Source organism: Tripterygium wilfordii, chromosome 7 (assembly GCF_013401445.1).
Source record: "Tripterygium wilfordii isolate XIE 37 chromosome 7, ASM1340144v1, whole genome shotgun sequence".
Taxonomy (NCBI): domain Eukaryota; kingdom Viridiplantae; phylum Streptophyta; class Magnoliopsida; order Celastrales; family Celastraceae; genus Tripterygium; species Tripterygium wilfordii.
Window position 1 is genome coordinate 7,975,003 of NC_052238.1, and position 4,280 is coordinate 7,979,282.

Consider the following 4,280-nt stretch of genomic DNA (forward strand, 5'->3'; position numbering starts at 1 on the left):
AGTTGTAGGGATTTGAGAAAGGATTTTGTGCCATAGTGTTCATAGGATTATTCATCACAGGTTGTTGTAAGAAAGGATATGATGGGATGGTAGTGTGAGTAGGAAAGATAGAAGATGGGGTGGGCAGAATGGGTTGAGAATTAACCTGTGAAGAAGTAAACAGTCTTGGCAAAGCTCCTTCATGTGATGAAGTTGCTGTGTGAGGCAGAGTTGCCTCATGTAGTCCTCCAAGTGGCATTGAAGTCACATGAACACTTGGTAACAATGGAGGTAGAGTTGTAGCTCCCCTCATAAAATTAGTAGCTTCAATAACAGCTGCTGAAACCATTGATGAAGTAGGTAGATCGACACCAATAGTGTCCTGCTCCGATACCATGTTTGTAATTGTGATTGTTTGTGTTTACAGATTTCAGAAGAAGAAGAAGAAGAAGATAGATGGAAGAGAAGAAGAAGATGAAGAAGAGATGAGAGGATTTGCAAATGAAAACATTAGTACAATATGTATACAATTGGTGTCAACGGTCAGAAGATGTGACCTGCACCTTATTTTGAAACTAGTAAATTTGAATTAATAATAAAATATAATATATTGAAAGCCTGAATATATAAAGGCTATAACTAGACTTGTTGGACCTGTTGGGCCAACTTTGTTGTGAGAAAGAGAGCCCAAGACAAGTAAGTCTAATGAAAGACATAAGAGGCCCAACGAGCCCAATAAACCACAAAGCTCAAGAACCAAGCTTCAAGATGGAACCAGATAGAACCTCCGTCTTCCCATGAACACCAAACCTTGATTTCCTCTTGAATCTTAACATTATTTGTTCTATTAGCATTTGCTTCTGCATCTTGTGCTGTATTTTATGTTCTTCATGTTGGATTGCCTTTTCTTTTAGGAATGGTGTACAAAAGCTGTTGGGTATTAATTCTCATAGTCATAGCTATTGGTAAAGCAAGTGCATATGCTCTTTCTAGAAAGTATGGCAGTGTTGACCAACTTGGTGTTGGGAAGACCATTATTATTATCATCATAACTCTGGGTGTAACATATTATTGGAATTATTAATAATTTTTTTTTAAAAAAGTACTTTATATGGCGATATTTCTGTTGCCGCAAAACAGTAAGACCTTTAGCGGCAACACAAATGTCACCACAACATCCTTTTATGACGCGACTGTTTGCGGTAACCTACGGTGACGCATTTTTGTCGCAGTAAAAATGTATTGCGACGACCTTTGCTATGTTTTACGGTGAGAACTGTCATCATAAAAAGGTGAAATTGTTGTAGCCTATTTATGGAAGATAGGCAACAATCTTTGTCACGTCGGTTGTTATAAGAATTTCAATGATAGATATAACTTTATGGATTTTTGTTTACCAATGAAATTTCGAGGATAAAATATTCTTGTATAGACATACAAATTTTTGTACTTAATATATTCGGGAATAATTAGGTCATGGGATTTAAATTTAGATCTTAAATTAATTTTTATGAAATTATAATTTGAATACTTATTTGGGAGTTAGCTCGAGTGAACGCGAGCCCAGAACCGTTGGGCGTTGGGCTTGCACCCAACATGTCTCCCTAAGGGGTTGCACGACAGCAGCCCCTCCCTCTCGTCACCCAAGTAATATACTTAATGCAACTTCGGTGTTGACTTCTAATTAAACCTAGTGTTTTCCCGTATATAAACCCCTTTATTCTCCTAATTCCTAAAAAAATCTAAAAACTAGAAAAAGGTTTGAGGCAAGAAAAAGAGAGTCGTCGAGTGACTAGACTCACCACCTAGGGAGATTTTTTTTTTTTTTTCCCGTAGGGAGACTAATGGGAATACCAAAAAAATGATGTAGGTTATTTGAGATTGATCGTGAGTTTGTGTAGAGATCATAATAAAAAAAATAAAGAATAAAGTTTAAGACCTCGATTTAATAGAGGTTAGTTTCTTTTTCCTACCTGATTGTAGTATTATTTTGTGTATGGGTAACCTAGATGCATGTTAGAATTATTTGAAAACTAGATTTTATATGCATGTATTCTATGTTAGAAGTAAGTTAAAATAGTATTTGACATCAAATAAATTTTTAGTCACATGCTAGAAGAATACCTAGCTTGTCCGTGAGGTGCATAAGGGTTATAAGGCACCCTTGTTAAATTTTCATTTATGCCTACGCGATCCTAAATGCTTTCGCTAATATTTAAAATTAATTTATGCACCAATAGTTTGCATCATTTTTTGTTCAATCCAGATAAATTTGTGTGCATATTTGACAAGTTCAAACAAATAATTTTGTATGTGTTATTGATATAGAACTTCCCCTACCCCATATTTTCAGTTATAATTCTCGTCGTCTCTTTTGAGTAATCATATTTTACAAAATTGAGATGTTTGAAAATCTTAATTTTGTTTTTACAAAAAAGTAACATCTCGATAATATTTAAGTTTATTTTGTTTCTAAAACATTATTAGTTCATATACATATTTTTGTATCAGTGGAGAATGTTGGATATCATTTTTTCAAGTTTGATTTATGCTAATTTTTTTATTAGAGACAAGTGGAATTTGTTTAATAGTAATTTATTGTATCATTTTAGATTTTGGTATTCTTGCATGGAGTTAAACAAAACATGAGACTTTTGTGGATGATGAATAAATAATGAAGATTATAAATAAATAAAATAAAATAAAAACCAAATGTCACTAAAGTAGTGGCGGTTTGTCAATGAGTATACCAAAATTGACCTCCACACATCAGTTGACACATGTCAAGACATGCCCCATAGTTTATAATGAATAGTCAATCTCCTAGTGACACGTGGCAGATGCAAGATCATTTTTATATTAACAATTGTTCGTTTAGTAGGTTTTTGATTGGTTGTTGGCCTAAAATCTAGGACGTAGTTCCCAGAAATCAAGACTATTCGATATTCAATGTCCCAAAGACTACAAATCAAGAAATTATGATCTTAATGGATTATTCTTTTCAAAAATGGTTTGTTGAGAAGTAACCAAGGTTTCAACAATATTATCTCAAAGAGAGTTTAGGAGAAGTAGGAGTTTGTTAACTGAACGTTCATAATTTCTCTCAAACTTGTTTCTAGCTAAAACACAACGTCACGAAGCCTAAGCCACATTTATCCTACACATAAAAGAATATCCCATTTGACACGATCTTTCTTGCAGAAACATCAATAGAATGACTGCTATTAGCTATGTTCCCACATACTCAAGCAAGAAGCTTGAAGACCTGCAAACTGGAGACTACCACGACTTCCAAGAGCATCCACATCCTCCTTGAAGACCATTAGCTCAGCTATTCAAGCAAGCAATCTCAAGGCAGTTGTACCACGCTCCCCATGACAGAGTTCGTGAGGTAAGTACCAGAGAAGCAGGAAACGAGACATCACTTGGCACTATAAAAGAAGAAAGAAGAGAAGGTTGCAAACACCCCACATCATGACACTGACCCAGTGTCTTTAATCCCTTATTGCTTTCTTAGGCATGGGTCCGGTCACTTATCATTTTACTTAGTATGACTTCGGTCAACTAGTTTTAGATTTGTCTTTTCCTTTCCAAAGACCCCGCGGATATGTCTTTAGTTTAGCTTGTAAAGCATGCCCACATCTCAGGATGTATCCCTTTTTTAATGAAATTCCTAATGTATTCCAACAATGTGTTGTTTTTCATTTCCGTTCAATAGAAGTCCTTTCGCTCCAGTGACGGTCTTTTATTTTCTTGCTTCTTCCTAGATTGACATTATACGAATTTTAAGTCGTTTTTTCGAAAGGCAAACCTTGAGCCAGCAGCCTTGTGTTCTCTAACTACGCACAGTCTATTTGGTGCAAATGTCATACTCGATGTAAAATCCTATCAAATCATTTGGGTTTACAGCAAACCCTAGTACACTTACAAATTCATAATCTACAACCACAATACTCTTGATCCCTAGTGTCGGAATTGTGAGCTTTCCTGTCTAATGCAGAAGATAACCAATAGAATGAAAAAAAATTGTAATAATTAAGAAAAGTGCATAATAAAGAAACATAATATTGCAACGCTTTAAACCATCCTGCAGTATTTTAGTGACGGTTCTCAAAAGCGTCAAAATAGGTACAAAGACAGAGTCTATAGTGACAATTATACAATCATCGGCAAGATAGATTAGCGGTTGTTTTTTCTATCTATACTTAACACCCGCAATAGAATCAATCCCTTGTGGTGTTTGTATTTGAAGCTGAGTGAGAATCCAAATAGAGAGTAGAGACCGATAAAACGAGAGAGCA